This window comes from Vanessa tameamea, chromosome 17, assembly GCF_037043105.1.
Source record: "Vanessa tameamea isolate UH-Manoa-2023 chromosome 17, ilVanTame1 primary haplotype, whole genome shotgun sequence".
NCBI lineage: Eukaryota > Metazoa > Arthropoda > Insecta > Lepidoptera > Nymphalidae > Vanessa > Vanessa tameamea.
In genome coordinates this window covers 6459969-6480127 of record NC_087325.1, presented here as the reverse complement: position 1 = coordinate 6480127, position 20159 = coordinate 6459969, and the positions used below count along the sequence as shown (strand labels likewise).

The 20159-nt window shown below is 31.6% G+C and overlaps 1 long non-coding RNA gene across 1 annotated transcript; it reads right to left on the bottom strand.

Annotated features, from left to right (window-relative positions):
- Window positions 1–2986: 2986 nt before the first annotated feature.
- Window positions 2987–4604, bottom strand: LOC113400445 (uncharacterized). Its single transcript, XR_010309407.1, has 2 exons — window positions 4324–4604; window positions 2987–3172 (listed from the first exon to the last, which is right to left on the bottom strand). It is a non-coding gene; the product is annotated as an uncharacterized LOC113400445 (long non-coding RNA).
- Between the last annotated feature and the right edge of the window lie 15555 nt (window positions 4605–20159).

The following is a 20159-nucleotide window of genomic DNA, read 5'->3' as shown; positions in this document are numbered from 1 at the left end:
ATCCTGACCATTTAGGCTATTTTCATTGTCGTCCCAACTACTAGAACTAGCTTTTAACTTAATCGGAAGAGTTAATGGGAATATTATGCTACAATTCTATTTGCTATATTTTCAAATAGTAAGTCCCGAGATGGATGAAAATAATTTAAGAATTCAAATAGAGCAGCCGGTAAAATGAATTTATTCATATTAACACTAATTATTATACTATTAAGTAAATATAGTAAGATTTGTAAGTACAAAGTATAATTTAATAAAAAGAGCCTTAGATATAAGACCATAAGGGCTACAATACCAATAAAACAATTTTAACTGCTAGTAAGTTTTCACGATAGCTTTAAAATTATACTATGTATTATAGTTTTACCATGTCACTGTAACAGAACTGGTCTCATGTTAGACACGGAATAGATAAACTATAATTTAGTAATCGTAGATATATAATTTAAACATTTTCATCAAATTCGTTGTAATTATATGAATTTTAGAGAACTTTAGTGTTTACGAATATTTAAAAAGTGATAATGTTATGATACAAGTTAAAATAACATTTACCTCGTTGGTCCAGTGGCTAGATATCATTGAGAAGATGGAAATTCCGGGGTTTCAGCCTCAGGTAGGGTCGAAAAAATAATCATTGATAAGTTATTGGGTTTTTCTATCGAAAAACTCTCAGCAATATCCCTGAGTTTGAAAGTTTGAATTGTGTACACAGAAAAAGTTAATTATTATTTGTGGCCTCAAGATAACATTCGATATGCCTTTGTTTAACTCATTCTAAGAAAATTCAATAATTGAGATGACTTCTTTGTTTTTTTTTATTAATTTTTAGAATAAATGAAAGGTGATTATATAAAATGCTGATATGATTATTATGATTATATAAATTATATTAAATGCTTTGTTATACGCCTTTAGTTAAACTAGTATATGAATAGTTCATTCAATAGGTATTCATTCTATTATATTCAATGAGTATTATTAGATTTAATTCTAAGAAAATGTTTAAAGGAAAGAAGTTTAAGCAACGAAATAAAATAAATTAAATTAATTTGAATAAGACTAACTCCTCCAAAGATCAGCAGAAATGAGAAAAGTTTGTCCTGCCTTCAAGTTACAAGCATTTTATTGACTATGTCTTCGATAGTAAAAGTAACACGAGACTAAAACAAAATAACACTATCCTTTAATTCAATAGATGGCAATAACATATACATATAATATCTCAATTTATTATAATAGACACATGAGAATCTTATGAAATTGTATTTTAATTCAAGTCATTTTAAGAAAATTAATCAAAGTTAATTCGTATAAATTGCCTAAATAATATTGTGACGCAATTATATCGATACCAAAATAATGTCTATATAATTAGAAATTTATCCTTTTACGTAGAACAAATTAATCAATTGAATTAACAAGTACAAAAATAATCTTTGCGGTGTCAGAAATATTATTAAGACTAGTATTAAGACTATTTAGTCAGAAATGTCCGCAGCTAGAGGTATTCATTACATTCAGCTATCTTATTAATATGAGACAGAATTTTAGATTAATATATAAATTAAATTAAAAAAAGAACATGCTATTATTACTCAAATTATAGCATTTTTAAATGTAATAGTCAACCTTTAAAATATGTTTTTAAAATGTTCATTCGTTTCGTTTAAAACGTTCCGAGCACGTACGACGTAGCGTATGTCCCTTGTGAAATATTTCGGACGAGATGCTAACACTGTGAATCGATTTAAACCTCATTTAACTCAAATGTGTAACAAAAGCTGGATATATTTAGGCTACAACTGGGTTATTAATGGGCGAAACGATATAAAAACAAACATTATAAAAAAAAAAAAAAAATCACCTCTTTACATGCAAGATAAATTTAACTAAAGTAAAAACCTTTATATTTGATAAGGAAATACTTGTAGATACGTTTTTTGCATCATCCAATAAGAGATAGAAATAAACAAGCAATACAATAAGTTTAAAAATAACCTCTTTGCAAAGTTACACATACATACTTTTTATTGCAAATCATTAAAAAAAAACTGGTCACAAATGTTAATGGGCTTAGAAAACACATGAATTCACACTTAACTTATAACAAAAGCCAGTCTTAGTGATCACTGCACCAGTTAGACACCCAAGTCCAAATATAAAAATGAAAAAAAAAAAAGTATTTATGGAATATTTAAGCGCCACAGCGTACTAACATTATTGTAAAGTGAATATTCATTACTTCTAGCACTTAACTGATTTATACCTATTATGAGTCCGAGAGTAGTTTACATGTTTTCAGGTATAAATGCATTACCCCTGAGTGAGAAACTTGTTTTAAAAGCGTTGAATCATCGAAAAAATATAGGACACGTGAAATTGGGCTTATTTTATTGACAGCAATTGTTTTATACATTTTTGTATTTTCCAAAGTTATCGCCTGAATGGAAATTATATTGGAATGATATGTCACATGCAGATCACTGTTGTTGTGGAGTCTAATATTATAATATATTTATATAATATTTATATTCATAGACTGAAGTGCCATTATATATTGCATATTGGTCTAGTGTCAAGAGAGCAATAAGGAAATAAGTTTGGGACGCTGTGCTGGAATATTATATTAAAGTAAGTACTCGCGGTGAAATTGACATAAATAATTCAAATTTAAAGCAGGTTAAACGTTCTAATGTATTCTGCTTTGCCAATGAATAAATGAAAATATACGGTATATTTTTCAATTATTTTAATTTAACATCAAGTGTTTTACGAACTAAACGATTATTTATTTATCAATATTATACAGCAAAAAAGATTGTGACCTATAAATAAAGCCAATTTGTTAGGAAAATTAAAGACTATGTTACAAAACAACTGACGAAGAGGCTGGTCAATGGTATAAACAGCTGATTGTTGTTGTTATCTATATGCAATGATATCGTGGCTCGCATGACGTAGTTGGATAAAAAACAAATAAATATTTTAATTGCTGTATTAATTTATTTCATGCTTTTAATTGAATGAATTAAACGTAAATATTGATATCATAATGAATTTCACGCCCGCGGTCGTTGCTCAGACGCAACGTGACGTAAGAGTACCCGATCCCGCCCGCAGTGACGTTGGCTGTCGCGCTAGAATTAGTCAGGTCGTAAGCAAGAATACCCTGAAATAAAACAAGCATATAAATCAAAAATCTCATAAAATTTCTGATTCTAGAACTTCTTCTTAGACACTTAAAGTACATATACATTTTTAAATGAAGTAAATTATTCTTTTGATTTAAATTTGATATATATATATATTTTCTTCATTCTATTTATTTATTCTTTAACGGGTTCATTCGTTCATTCTTTAATTCATATTTATTATTTAACGAGTATGTTTATTATATTATTTTCATTATGCTGCACAATTCTACTATGCTACTATATGCTGTGTCTTTAACATTATGTTAAAATAATGTTAAAGACCTTTGTATTTATCTATAATTTCGTATCTTTGCTGTTGGCCGTTGAGGAGTTTCTTTTATGACGTTATTAGGCGGACGGGTAGATGGGTTATGTGAGGGTAACTCGTCACCATTGCCCAAAGATATTAACACCGTATGAAATGTTAATCATTTCTTACAAAACCCATGTGCCACCGACCTTGGAAACTGAGATGTTTTGTCTCTTTTGCCTGTAGTAATACTGGCATCAAACCGGAACACAATAATAGTTAGTTTTGCTGTTGGTCGGTAGAATATGACGTGTGGGTGGCACCTATTCATTCGGGCTTGCACAAAGCTTTACCACAGAACTAGATTTACAAAGATTCTCTGAAGAATCAAGTCATGCTTACATAGAAACTTAAAATGCATTGACATAGGCACTTAATTATAAAAATATAACATTTCAATTTACATTAACAGCCTGTAAATATCCCACTGCTGGGCTAAGGCCTCCTCTTTCTTTAAGGAGAAGGTCTTGGAGCAAATACCACCACGTTGCTCCAATGCGGGTTGGTGGAATACACATGTGGCAGAATTTCGTTGAAATTAGACACATGCAGGTTTCCTCACGATGTTTTCCTTCACCGCCGAGCACGAGATGAATTATAAACACAAATTAAGCACATGAAAATTCAGTGGTGCTTGCCAGCGTTTGAACCCGAAAGTATCGGTTAAGATGCACGCGTTCTAACCACTGACTTGGCTCACATTTCAATTTAATATAAGATAATAAGAGAAAGTGGTTCTAATACAATTGGCAAGAGTTGATCTAAGCAAACTAACAAACAAAGATCGCAAGTTAAACAATAATATAAAACATTTACCTGTATAGAACGCCGGTAGTTCGTAGCCGGGATGGCAAATGTAACATTTTCAACGCGTTTTCTTATATAATTCGCACTGAATCGTACATCTTTGCGATGCACTTGTTGTCTCCACACATTCGTGCCCATAAACGTGTGCGAACACGTCACGAACACAATGCAAATTACTATTATTAAGAAAAATATAAGAAACCTCATTTTGTTTTACAGTAAAATAATTGCTCCAGAATCTACGTTCGCTTCTTGAGTGTGGAAACCAAATGCAATCAAGGTTTTATGTATCTAAGATTGTTATCAAGTACCGTTCTAGAATATTGTTAGCAGTATTAGTCATTAAAACTATTTACTATTCTTAAAGTACTTATAACGATATTAGCGATAAAAACATTTAATATTTCATTTATTTCGTTATTTATTATAAAAATATTTTTTATTCTCTGGAAAAAAACTGGTGTATAGGTCCTAGCCTATACTAGTTTGGGACGCAACGATAGTTAGCCCGTGGCGGACCATGTGGACCTTTTTTCAGCGGAGTGAGTCAACGGAGGCACTCTCCTCAGGTACCTGCTCGACGGCATCTTTCTGCAACGTTATTTTATCGCAGGAGGAGAACCGACGTTCTGTTATTAGTACGAAAACCAATCCCAGTGGGAAGCGGCAACCTACCCGTACAAGTCACCCAACATGCATTTATGCATTCATTCCACCCAACGCCCCCTATTAGAGGACCACAGAGGTAGAGATAGGAAGCGGTATCGGAGTGCCTCCTTTAAAGTCTCAATGGGAACCCCGGCAGCAGCGTAGTTCAGTGCATCAGTCGTGGTGGCACCATGGATACCAAATTAACATTTGACGTTGAACTAAACAAACGACGATGATTTACACACATACATATGATTTTACACACAATATACATCTTAAACGAAACGTAGCCCTGGGTTTGAGCTGGTCTCTACTTCGGACATTAAACAAATCGATTAATATTTTACCATACAAAACCGTAATTTTTTATTAATGTTATATTTATCTATCTACCTAAATACTTGTAGATCGTTTTGAGTAATAGTTATGACTAATTTAATATTAGCAATCGCAATTATAGCATGACAATGATCTCATAATAAATAATTTAATTTTTATATAAAACAAGCAGCCCATCCTAACTTCGTATGGATAAAATAAGGATTTTATCGCGCTACTAGCCATCCGCCACAGCTTCGCACGGGTTCAATGCTGATGCTAAATATACTACAGAATGTCTTTCTATACAATGTTAGACAAAACAAACCGCTATGTCCCTGCATTTTAAATCAGCAATATCTTCGAAAATATTATAAATGAATATTACATGCTGTAAATAAAGCCATATTGGTCTATATTATGCACAATGTATTTGCGACACTTAATTTGATAAGGATTAATGCTGTATTGCTTAAAATCGCTTCGTAAATAAGTCATTATTTCTCATAAAAAGTAAAGGATAAAAAATGTTTGTAACAGATAGACACATCGCGGACTGTTTTGTAGACCTTTTTAAAGTGTATAATACTGTAGCATATTATTTTTACCTATCTTGTAGGGTTCAGTCAGCGTTTGCAATTTAAGCTCAAAAAAATGTGTTTATTATATAAAATTATCAGCATTTCTCTAGTATGTTATGCTCTACTATGTTATGCTATACTATGCTATGCTAAAAAAAAACACTTTATCTATTAAACAAAAACTGCATCAAAATCCGTTGCGTAGTTTTAAAGATCTAGGCATACATAGAGACAGACAAACAGCGGGAAGCGGACTTAGTTTTATACGAATACGTATGTAGTGATTTTCAGTCAATGAGAATTGAACGTTTGGAACTTATCAGTCCGTAGCGTACCGATTTCTCATGCGTTGATTTAAATATTTATAGAAGTACTAGTTCGTATTTGTCTTATTTATTTTGAATCGTGTACTGATGCTTGTTAGTACTATATTAGTTAGTTTGTTCTTTAGTCATCATGTAATATTCTTTTCGTAATGTAATATTTTTTGAATAAGCTTACTGTGACCTTCTAAATATAAAGCGCGCATAACGAATCTCAAATTATCGGCTATTATGTATAAATTTAATACAAACATATTTAAATAATTATATTTTAATACAATTCAGTTACTATTGCGTTGTAACATGACTTACATAAACGATAGTATACGAATATATATGCATATAAAATTTGAAGGTTGTTGAAATGTTATTGTAGAACCAATGTTAATTTTATATTATAAATCTACACCCGCAAAACATTTGTTTGAGTTAAAAGATTTACTTATCACGGAAAGTAATATCAATATAATCTTTATCACGTATATGTAATACTTGCCAAAGACGTTTTTTATCAAGTGTGACATATACTTACGAAGGAAGGCCGGATGTCATAATTATCACATGATTTTATGTTTATTTTATTTAAATGTATTTTAAGATTCACATCGAATATTGATATATGATGGAAAATAAAACTTAGAACCTCTGGAACATTTTGGTAACAGGTTACAAATAAGAACATAGATACAATACATATATAATGACTATTTCGGCAAGAAGTGTCTCTATGATATATGATATTTTTTAAAAATCTTCACGGCTTTAAAGCCTGTAGCGATAGAAGTTGCTATGGTATTAACTTTATCATTCCGCAATGTTATGGAAGTATTATTACGGTAATTAATAACTGACGGCAAATATGAGTAGTTCACGCGATGAATCGATTATAATATAATTACATATACTATATGTATATACATTTGATACTCATAGCATTGGTACAAGGAACAACCACATATTTGTTACTCCTGTTACTCGACTGCAAAAAGTCAGTAACTCTTTTGTGGGGCAATGTATACGGTTCTACAACAGGATCCCAGAAAGCGTTTAAAATGCCTGTTGTACCAAATTAAAAAAATGTATAAAATAAAAGAGAATCTCTTGAAGACATTTATTTCAAATCGTAATTGTATACGATGTTTAGTCTACAGAATATAGATTGAAATAAAGATTTATATTCTTTAAAACAATATTGTTCAATTTTCGCTTGTATACGAAAGGTTATGATTTGATATAATACTGAAAAATTCTTAAAGTTACTCCTACTAACACTAATCAAATGTTTTTCTAATTTAAATCGTATATAACGTTTTTGAATACGTATATAACCTATATAACGTTAGATAATCTAATAATTATAACTATTCTACTTAGAATAATACTCATAGTACGTCTTATTATTTTCTAATCTAGCATCCACTTAAACACATATGATATAATGAAACATAACTATATACTCATATAAAAGTTTATCTCGTTTGAAAATACGAGATCTATAAAAAAAATCTTGCCGATTAACGCTTGTCGGAGAGAAATAAATTGCGTAAGTTCAAGCGTAATCTATTACTTTACGAAGCCATGAATCCTAATGGATACTAAATCCCATTCTTCCCACGCACTACCAAGAGACTATTTAGTAGTATTTGAGCTTTACAAATAGTGAATAGATCTTACGAGATTGAACCAGGAATTTTAAAAGCTAGTTCTGACACGCGGATTTTCCAGCTTTATACAATAACTAAACAGTGAGACCAGATATTTTTATATCAATTGTCTTGGTCCGTAAATAAATATTTTTTTAAATAATTTGACAATATTCCAACTAGTTTACGCGCGTATGGAAGTCACAGGATCACTAAATGACACACTAAAAGTTATTTATTTACTAGTCTCAATAAAATCTATTTTCATTTGAAAACATTCAAAGCTAGTCTTACGGGAGAAAATTGAACAATATTGTTTTAAAGAATATAAATTTTTATTTCAATCTAGATTCTGTAGACTAAACATCGTATACAATTACGATTTGAAATAAATGTCTTCAAGAGATTCTCTTTTATTTTATACTATCTGAGTAGTTGTTAGTGAAAGTTTGAAACTGAGATAATAAGATAGGAACGGCCTGAAAATATCACACAGCTGGACTAGGCTTAGTGTATAAAATAATAAAAAAATAACAATTAAAGTATCATAACTTGGGTTTCTGAATTTAAAGACTCAAGAAATACATATACCCATATATCTTTATTACAATCATAAAAATCATCGTTACAATGCGCTTACAATGAATATAAATATATTGAGGAAGAAATATACCGAGGAATGTCAATAAAAAATATAGAGTTTCTTGACATAAAAACTCAAGAAAATCCCAGCCTGTAATTTGTAAAATCGGCAGTGTTTACACTAGAGAATAGAAAGTGTAGGTAGCTTTGTTTTCACAAAGACTTATACAACCCCTTTAATATTTCCTATGAATTTGTAACGCGGTCGTACTGATGTAATAATCATATTATGATAAATTTCAGAAATCAAGCTCAATTTAAGTATTAGAGCTTAATTTGATATTCAAAGTTGCATTGATGAGCATTTTCCTTGTGGAGGCAAACGTGTATGGTGTGAGGTGGCATTTCGATGATCGGGCGAACGGAACTTGTGTTCATCAACATGGTTCGTCGAAACGGCAGAAGAGGTGATTTGACAGCACAACGCTATATAACAGAAGCCCAAGTGGCACCTTACATGGGATTAATAGGCTTAAATTTTACAGTAATGCAAGATAATGCCCGACTCCACGCCGCTGCACAGGTTCGACAATATTGCGATAAGGTAGGATACGTCACATGAATTGAAGAATCTTGAGGAGAGATTAAAAAATCTGAAGATTAAGAAATCCTGTGCCCAAAACAGTGGTAGCACTAAGAACAGCGATTTCACAAGAATGGAACATGATTCTGAAAGACGGTTTAATAACCCTAATCAGATTATATGCGGACTGAGATTAGAGTCAGTAATAAGGCCACTCCACGTGCCACCTTATTAAAAAAAACCGGTGCTTCAACTTTTTTTTAATTGTAAAAACCAGTTTTCAATAAACCAATTAAATTTGTATAAAAAGTTTGAATACTTGGTTAAAATGTATATTTCAAAGGCGTCTTGAACAGTGATGCAGTTTATGTGTCCGTCACTGTATATTGTTTACAGTACAGACACAAATATTATAGGTATACATTACATTACATTACATTAACAGCCTGTAAATTTCCCACTGCTGGGCTAAGGCCTCGTCTCCCTTTAGGAGAAGGTTTGGAGCATATTCCACCACGCTGCTCCAATGCGATTTGGTGGAATACACATGTGACAGAATTTCGTGACATAAATTAGACACATGCAGGTTTCCTCACGATGTTTTTCTTCACCGCCGAGCACGAAATGAATTATAAACACAAATTAAGCACATGAAAATTCAGTAGTGCTTGCCTGGGTTTTAACCCGAAATCATCGGTTAAGATGCACGCGTTCTAACCACTGGGCCATCTCGGCATTTCGTGGAATTATACATATACGTATAATTCCACGAAAAGTTGCTCTGTATATTATTCAGTGAAACGTTGCTGGCTAGTGCGAGCGCTGTACTTGAATACAATGGGTCTGGGACTATGTGGTTTGACCGCGGTCGTTGCATTAGAAGTCTTGTATTTGCTTTGGTAATGCAGTTGCGGGTTTGAGGTTACTGTATAATGTCTTCGGCGATACTACGTCTCTGCTTCTGTTACTGATAAGACTACTTATGTGAAATCTTGTTGAGATTAAAGGTTGTTGTATACTGTGTCTATATAGCAATATCTCGTAGTATCATACTGGATTGTTAGAGTTTTGTAATATGCTGATACTATGTAATACTAAACTATTGACGGTTGACGTTATCGATGTATTTTTTAAACAGCAGAAAAGGGACTGAATATTGCACGACTGCAATTAAGTTAATTGAAGTATATAAATATTTAAGTATACGAATAATGTAAAATTTTCAAAATTTAATGATATTTGCAAGGGTTGAACTGGTTGTAAAGACAACTCTCTTTTAAAACTTGTTTTCTAGTGACATTACAGCTAATCTTCTAACTTTCATCAATTCCTTCTTTATATTTTAGACAGTAACCCTTCACCGATATCGCCATGACATTGATGAGGATCCCAAATAGGAAAACATACGTATTAATATCCTGGTGATATTATCTTTCATCATCAATCTAAATAAACAACTTAAAAATATGACATTTAACAAATATTATTATCTTATAAAATCCGCAGACATTTTTAACTTTGCCGTTTCATAGATTCAAGTCATTTGTAAAAAATACATTGGTAAAGATGGTATATTATTCGATACAATATTATATAGATGATAAAAAAACGTGGAGTTAAAGCTCGTTGACTTCCAGGCAGGAGATATAACATACATATATAATTGTATTTAACTAACATGACTGTATTTTTAGATGTTGAAAAAGAGTAACTACTGAGTTTCTTGGCGGTTCTTCTCGGTAGAATCTACATTCCGAACCGGTGGTAGCTTTACTTTAAATAGTTTGTTAAATGACGATTCAAAAGTGCTTGTAAAAGCCTACTTGAATAAAGTATATTATGATTTTGATTTTGTAAATCATAAAAATCACAGCATAAATGGATGAACACGTGTAAACTTATACCCAAGTTTGTAATCCCTTTAGTTCGTATTACAATGTAACTAGAATTATGAGCGAATATTTTTGTAGCATTGCAATATTAAATACATATATAATCTGTAATTATGTTTCTGTAGTTTCCAATTAAATAATATTATACAATATATGTTTAAAGTTAAATTATATGATACGTCATAATTAGATATTTTTCAAAGAGATTACACTATGGTGACAATACAATGGACGGATACAATAAACTAGAACCGGATAAACTACTCATCGTGTATTCTGTATACGTAGAATAGTATCTTTATAATAAAAATAGTATCTTTATAATAGAAATAGAATCTTCTTATATATGTGTATTGTATTAATAATGTTATTACAATTTAGTTTTGATTCTATAATAGATTATTTGAGCTTTGCTGAATATAAAGCTAAAGTTGCGTTTTGATCCACGTGTTCCACTGCTGTCATCGTTTGATTATAAAAAAGAAAATACATTACAATATAAAAATCAAACGGTATATATTTTTAGAAGGTTAACTGATGAAAGTAATCGAGATTCACTGAGCCCCTAAACTAAGTCGGAGTGAAATTAATTATAAGTTTCATACAGACGCACCGTTTCCGAAAAACTTCAAACAGAGATCTGGCTTTGAGTAAAGTTACGAAAATGCGAAAACTTTAGTAGCTCTTGACTAGGGCTACTTTGTGTTATACATAATGAGTTGATATTTAAGATTTTTTATTGTTTACTAACTAAGAAGTATTATGGCGTAATCATTTTGGCTACTTTTTTTAATCGAATATTTTGAGCATTTATTATAAATATTATAATTCAGTGGGCTCTTGTTAATAAAGTTACAGTAGATTTTTACTTTAAATGTAAACCACAGTGTTCCATTTGCCAAATAATACAAAAATGAAAGTAATTCTGTAAAGGATAAACTACTGAACCAAATTCGATGTAATTTAATATGAAGCAAACTTGAACCCCGAGGAAGGCTTCTTTTTTATGTCTGACAACCGACGACTAATGCTATAGTTTAGCCGCGGGCGACCACTAGTTTTGTTTTTTAGTTATTAAGAGCTACTCGTATTTGATATAACCCTTTTTGCACTAGACAATGAAATTATACGAAATTAAGCACTTTCACAGAATTTCAACGTCTATACTAAAATTAAAAACCTGGAGAATTTGATTCTTCGAAACCACAAATCTCAGGATCCACCAAAACAATTTGAAATAATATTTTGCGTTAGATAGACCATTTATTCAAATATATAGGCTATATAACGTCGCTACGAGCTACGTAGGCGGAGCAGTAACGTTTAATGTGCGAAACCGCATCGCAATAATTATTAAAAAACACAACAAAACTCTTAAAAAATTTCATCAAAGGAATTCTAGGATTTGGATCAATTTCAATTACATTTCGTTTTTACGAAAAACACTTTTTTAATATTTTGCTTTAAAAAAATATTTACCCCATTTCCATGTAAATATTCGTTTGATATTGTAAAATAAATATAAATAATAATCATCGACTAAAAAAAACATCGCAAATTATAAAAACTAAGACTTAAGATCCGATACAATTAGACAACGCAGACATGTAAGCCCTTCAAGTTCAGTGAGCCCAAATAATTTAGTAATGACATCAAAATTAAAAAAAAATCCTATTTAATTTTTTTTTTTTATCTTTTACTAATTGTTGTTTTACAATCCACATACTACGTCAGTGAAAATAAACACTTTATTTATTGGTACATACATTTTATCCTAATTAGAACAAATGAACATTAAGAGGTGGAAATTCATTACGCTAGAGCGGAGAGGACTTCTTTAACAAGAATAAATGTACAGCAGTGTGTTAGAACGTTGATCCATATAAAGGGATGGTGTATACAACTACACAAAATGTTGGTACTTTTTATAAAAGGAAATATCTTATTAGAAATGGTTATAAAGGCATGTCTGCGTCGCACTGTCTTAACTTTTTCTCCTTTAGCTATTAAAAAGCAAAATTAGATTCTACTTTCAGTTTTCAAAATTTTAAAGGAAATAATGTTTCAGATAATACACAGAATTCGTTTCAAAATTTTAAAGGTTTTTTAAATGTTTAAAAAAAACACAATCAACTATCTGAAAATAAGGTTTATTTTTGTTTTAGACAGCGTGACGTTATGTATGCGAGAAGAAAGAGATGGACTATTTAGATTATGAGCTATCTCCTTCACTTCACTAATGTAAATTTACTATGACTAAAAAGTGAAATTTCAAGTGACTTAATTTTTACTGTTTTTTTTTTCGACAGAAATCCATTGCTCTCTTCGTTATTTCAAAATTATTCTCAATTTGCCTTTAACATCAATACCTACATATATATTGTTAATTTAAATACTACAAAGGTTATTATATCCTCCTTTGTACTCCACGACAAACTTGAGATTGAATTTTTTTATTTAAGTGAGTAAAAATATAAAAAATCTTTAATTTAATTTAGGTTCCATTGACTACTTTTAGTTTTTATCTTTTATAATTAGTGAACCTTAATAGTTTTATAGTTTTCCTAGGTATTAGGTATTATATAATTGTAGTTTTCCTAGATTTTACCACATCTTAAGAAATTCTCAATTCTCGTAAATGCTTAAGATAGATTAGATCGAAAATAAATTTGTTCATTTATTACTGACCATATGACATAAATGTATATGAACAAAATAGAATATTTTAAACGGTTCGTTTTATTTTGGCCAAATCATTAAATAATTGTCGAACAAATACATAAATTATATTGCTACGACTGTGGGCTATTTAATGATGATAATTTGCTGAATTTTGTATAAATAAATCACTTTTTACTTTCACCAACGGCATTTGATTATCCACAAACTTGTAACATTATGTATTAATATGTATTATGATAGCAATTGATGAGTAAAATAAAATAAACTTAAAGAATAAGTACGAATAAAAAAATACTGTAGGTCTTTTTAATATTTTCGTTAGTTAATGCTTAAGATCTTGTGTGATTCATATTCATGTATAGTCGAGCGCAACGTCCTCCCGACGCCCACATATTGTCAGGAGGGCCAAGTTTAATGGAGTTTATCAATAAAATATATAACATAATTTTCTAACATCTACTTATGAAGCTGAATCAACTTATATTTAGCTACACTGAGTATTCAATGCTCCCAAAAGAGTCTCTGCTTTTTAAGGGCAGGTTTTTTAAAACCACTATCCTATACTATCTACCAAATAAATAGCATTAGTGAATACCATAAAAAATTTAAAGATTGCCCCGTGACTTCGGATGGAAAGGTAATTTACTACCGCAGTATCCAAAATAGAATTAGTCAATATTAGGTATATCGATATCACTCAGTAGTTCGACATTCTCAATATATTTAGAACCCTCTTAAACTAAAAATCGCGAGTTATATATATATATAATTGTACAAGGCTCTTAGTAAACAACTCCTCAGAACAAGTCAAATTTGTTTTGAAAGTATAGTCAAGATCGTTCCCGAAGTGTATTTTCATTTAAACATTAATATTACGTTTTGAGTAGATGTCTGTTGAATGCTTTATATAGAATTTATTAGAAACAACATTCATAATAATATTGAACCAACAAATTCTGAACGACTAAAAGCTTATTGGCGATAAAATTTACTGAAATAGCTTTATATGTTTCTGAAATGTATTTTCTATTCAGAAGTTTCTGTATGTATCTGATCTGAAAATACATTCTGAAAATAGATATCTCGAATTTTATTTACTTTAAGAAATTGAAAACTATTTAAGATTAATAATGTCGATAACAATGAATCGTTGAAAAGTTTAAACTACTTAACTAGTATATATATACATTTGTATATAATACTATAATAGGTTTTTATTTTAATTTAATACTTATTGATTGTCATTCAACAAACTCATTAGTTTAAGATGCGCTAAGTCTTTGAGAATAATAAAAACACCATAGTCCAATAACATATTATATTAAATAGTTTAAAGCATGGCATATTTTAGCTTATATAAGAGTATTAAAGTAAAAATAAAAAATCTCATATTTATATTTTGTACACATAGAAAATAATTAAAACTGAATTATAGGCATCGAATTTAAATAATGGATGATAGAATCTAGTTGACATTTTTTATCGTGTCGAGGACTGTGTGACGTTAACGTGACGGCTAAATGTGTTACCTAAGTAGCGGTTTATTTTTGAGTCTGATCAATACCCTAGATCGACGAGAAAAGTGGTACGTGAACTTTTCCTCGTACCTATCTAATTATTTTTAGCTTTTAATACATTATATACATCATTGTTATTTTTCTATTCAATAAAATCGTTTAATTTTTAAATGATTTTGAACTATTTTATTTTATAATAACATCAAGACCATTCGACATTTTTAACATTTTGCATTTTTATGTGACTTATTCAGTAGTTGCAACGTGACTAAAGGAATGCGGCGACACATTCCTTGAACTGATGGCATGTCCCCCCATATCCGTGTATATAATCATTTTTAACAACTTTTATATTATGCGTTCGATTCTTGGTAATGTTATATTTTATTTCGGGAATATTGAATAAAATGGAAGGATTGTCCCGTAATCCATCTTTGTCTATTAGGAAACGTATTATGAAATGAAAAATTATTCAATTTATTTCAACATTAGTTTTACAACTTGAAACTAACATAGATTAGGTTTACGACGATATTTCTCATAAAATGCAGTTATGTGATGAATTTGTAAAATTCAGCCCGCGGATTGAAACTGGATTAAGATTTAAACTACTATAAATGTGCATACTTAATTTATTAGCTGATTTATACAATTTACCAAATACAAGGCAGGGGAGTGTAGAAACTACCATTAATTAACACCTGGATTTTCCCATACTTTTTTTAAAGTAGCATAAATTGAAGCATATGTGTTATAATTTTTTTGTAATAACATTTATTCTGAAAATATATTCTATATAAACACAGATTTGTCTCGTATCCAACAGGTACAAAAAGATTAATTTTAATGAACTCGACATAATACCCAAGTCCTGTACCTGTAATTAAGAAGAAGATTATGTAGATCAGCCTTCGTAATATAAACGCGTCGCCCTTTGTTTGCATTCAGCTGAGCGTCTTCAATCCCTTTGGCACCAAACCCAAATATACGATTAATAAGCATAAAATATACCAGAAATCTTAGAAAATATTTGTTAGAACTACAAGAGGTTAGGAATAAATCTAGTTAATACAAATATTGTTTTATATCGGAGACAAATTGAACTACAGTTACAGTCAGTTCAATCCACCATATGGTCTTTAATATAAATGGTGATTCATCGAGCTCTGAATAAGTGTAAGTAATTTATATGATATATATACACAACTACTTTTAAAAAAATATTTTATTTTATATGAAAAAAGGTACATATAATCCAAATAAATATACTCTATGCAGGGCCCGCTTACCGTGGTTACCCACGGCGGGCCTGACGACAGTGGAGGCGATACGTCCCCACTTGAGTCGCTGGGTCAAGAGGAAAAAGGGCACGCTCATTTTCAGGATGACAGGTACTTACCAGGCACGGATATTTCGGTAAGATGTGCTGGTCGGAGATGCGCTCCTTTTGCGAAAGCGTCATGTCGCAGAAGGAAACCGCGGAGCGGGAGTGGGAAGAGCATGCCGCTGCAGACCCGCTCCGTCGAAGACGACCGGGGAGGAGGAAGAAGGGTTATGCGCACCTTTTCCTTCCGCCTCAATAGGCGCCTCAGGGACTAGGGGGGTTCTCAGTACCTCGGGAATCCCCTTGGAGGCCCGCATAGGCGGACCGACCATCAGAGCGTCACGGTAGCATGCGAAAGCGCTCCCGTGGCGCCCGCCTATGAGACGGAAAGAATACCGTTGGTTTTTTAGTGGGTATTCCGGACTCCGGTATACCGCCAACATCTTGGGTACCGGCGAGTCCCACATACCCCCCCCCCACTTCCACGTGGGGAAAAAGGGGTAACGCGTTTTTCCAGCGAAAAAAAAGGGCTGGGATCGAAATTGTAACTAAAAATTACTATTTACAAATATATATTATTTCTTATCGGGAATATGTAATGAAGTCTATTTCCCGATGACTACAAATCTCTTCTGTTATATAAGTCAGGACGTGTGCCCATATCAATAATCTGACCGTTAAAATACAATTCACATTCTAGCAGCTTTCATTGGTCACTTATACTGCAGTGGTAGGAAAAGTCGGGTACGTCATCGTGGATTGAACTATATATTTATACACATACACATACACAGGTATGTTAAGTCATCGACATAGCCCACCGGATTAGTAAGCTGAAGTGGCAGTGGGCCGGCCATATTTGTCGTAGAACCGATAACCGTTGGGGAAAACGTGTTCTAGAGTGGAGACTGCGTCTCAGCAAACGTAGTGTAGGACGTCCTTGGGCACGGTGGAGTGACGATTTGAGCAAGACGGCTGGCAGAAGGTAGATGCGAGTAGCCGAAGATAGATCACAGTGGCGTGCAATTGGAGAGGCCTATGTCCAGCAGTAGACGAGTATGGGCGGCTGATGATGATGATGGTGATGATCCTACGTAATCTATCAATATTAATGAGGAGACGTTTCCCAAAATGAAAAAACCACTAAACCAATATCCATAAATCTTTTACTAAAAAATGCAGCGCGTTTCGGAGAAAGTTTTAATATATTAATAAGTAGCTGCGCTTCTCAGTTACACCAACTTTAGGTTTTTTTATGTTAATTTGTATAGTTTAATAAACAAATCCAAATGGACGAAAGCAATTGTTTTTGAATTAGCTAAATTTCTAACTGTAAATTATCGTTCATCTGGTCTATAAATATGCATGAGCTAAAATAGGTCAATTTAAATGTGCCGACGGCTTTGTAAATATTTCGTAATGCGTTTATTATTTTAACGCACCGTTGCCTAGTTAAAGAAAATAGGTATAACATTAGGTAAATAAATTAGGTAATTTTGTTTGTTAATTTAGGTAATATGGCACGTTCAGTGTTTGATGTTAACACTAAGTCCTTTAATTGAACAGTGTAGGGGCTTATCATCCATTAGTTAATAGCTAAAATAGTTCGGTAATTATAATTTTGTTCGCGAAACTAACTTAAAAACTATATTACGTGTAATAGTTTTTCATAACAACTTTTAATAGCTTACAAAAATATAGAATCAAAGTGTATTGTTTCATCATCAGTCAATCGTAATCTACTGCTGAACTTACTGCACCACTGGTCTCTTCCAAGGTGCACCAGAGTTCTCGCTTCTTTGCCCACCTGGTCATCGGTTTGTTAATCCACGATCTCCACTCAAACGGCCATTGGTCCTTCGATCTACGTGACCATCCCATCAGACCACTTCAGGTAGCTAATTTTATAAGCTGTCAAGGTAACTCAGGTTTTTCTCCGGATAACCGCATTTTATCTTTTCAAGATACTTCGAGCATAACTCGGTCCATAACATGCTGAGTGACTTTGAATTTGTGGTCTAGTCCCGCGTTAGCTTCGGATAGACAATGTCTGTAATAAATATAAACCACTAAGATATCAAAACTTCTTCGAGAATTGCTGCTTTGGTTGTAATAATTCGTGTTCATTAAGACGTAATTACCATTACCGAAACCTTGTTTTATTTAACTTTTCTAAAGGAGCCTTGTGTTTGCGCGTTGACCGCTAAAAGTCACTATTTATCATATTCATTCATTTTTAGAGCTCTTTCCTGGCTGCCACAGTCAGAATTGTAAATCTTGTAGAATATATTGCATTGTCAAAAATAGTGATGTTTCTGTGAACTATAAAAAATTTAATAGAATGACCAGCAAGCTATATAATATCACATATGGTATAAATATCATATCAGTTGTGCGTATTGTATTGTATTGTTGAATTGTATAAGGAGATTTAATTTCAAAATTTTGGTAGTAAATTATAACATTATAATATTGAACAAGCATTAATTATGTACAAATAAAAAAAAAAGGTTACAATACAAATATTGATCGCGTGGAATTGTGGCAAGAATGCTAGCAGTATTTCCCCGTTGAATCAGTCGTTTTATAATTAATTATTATTGAGTTATTATATTAATGAATGATCAAATTATCTGAAATTAATGTTAATTTAATTAATTTGTAGATAACGTCTACTACACACTATAAATCATCGTCAATTATATTAGTTATTATAATTATTTTACAATCACATTAATATCTCTACGATTGTTGTTTTACGAAGCATTCGTACCCACGCTATTGCTTTCCAACAGATGTGAACTAATTTTAATAAGCAAGGGGGTTCTCAATTATTTATCTGTATATATTTTATAGCAAAGGAGCTGGAGCCTGGAGTAGCGTGAAAATATTATTCATTGAAAACAGACAGACAAACAGAATTCTGATGCATGTGTTAACTGAATAACTTCAATGTTACGTTTAGTGAGACGAAATGACATTTGCTAATACAAAACCAAGGCAAGCACATCTCAGTCTTCATGTATTTAATATGACTTCGTTAATGGTAGTTTAGGATGGTGATATAAGCTCCAATTCTTTTTTTCCAAAAGGAAAAGAGGCGTTATACCAGCATAGCAGATTCTTCTTTCACTGTACGTATTCAATACAAATCGTCATCCCAGTTCTTTTAAATACACATTGAGAGAAGCCTTTCTTTTTATAAATTGTGTTAAATGAAACAAATGTTCTTAAAGTAAATCGATTAAACAAACACATTATACTAGACTCACTGATTGCTAAAAATTCAACTAAAGTAAATTTAATACTTTATTTATTTTGTCGCACTGAAGAGATTTGATTTGAAGCATATATTTTGCAGCCAAGAATTGTCTTCGAATAAATAAAGGTTGTAAGCAGAGTTCTAAGATAACTCATTTTTAATTTATATTTTTATTCTAGCACTTATAATGTTGTGGAATTTGCAGAGAGCTGTTTCGTATATCCGTATATAATATTACGTGTTAGTACCAGTGATGACATTGCAAGACTGCAGTTATTGAGTTTTAAAGGCTTTTGGGAACAGAGAATAAAGTAAAAGTATGATATATTTTAAGAAATGCCTAAAGAATGATAGCATTTGTCTTCGAGACATTTATATTTTTTCCTTCAATTAAAGATTTATATTTTTGTATAATATCAAAGTAAAGGAATATATCCACTACTGTATGTATATATAGTACACTAGCTGTTCGCCGGACTTCACCCGG